The sequence below is a fragment of the Myotis brandtii genome, unplaced genomic scaffold, assembly GCF_000412655.1.
Source record: "Myotis brandtii unplaced genomic scaffold, ASM41265v1 scaffold565, whole genome shotgun sequence".
NCBI lineage: Eukaryota > Metazoa > Chordata > Mammalia > Chiroptera > Vespertilionidae > Myotis > Myotis brandtii.
Window position 1 is genome coordinate 1,701,209 of NW_005370105.1, and position 369 is coordinate 1,701,577.

The following is a 369-nucleotide window of genomic DNA, read 5'->3' on the forward strand; positions in this document are numbered from 1 at the left end:
ATCAGTGGAACAAATCGATGTTTCCCTCTCTCTCTTTCCCCCTTCCTCTCTCTAAAAATCAAATAATAAAGAAAAATAAATTAATGAATCAACTGAATGTTGTTATATTTTAAATTCAGATAATATGAAGAGTTGCAAAGAAAATAAAGCATAATCCTACCACTATGAACATGTTGACAATGTATCTATATACACAGCAATTCTTTTTATAAAAATGGGGTCATACTATACTATTTTATAATTTTTTTTAATTTAACATATAGGTAACTTTAGATGTCAATAAACACTTCTACATTATCATACATTTAAATGGCTGCAAAGTATTCTATTGTGTGTGTTTATTATACATTTCAATATTACATGGCTACT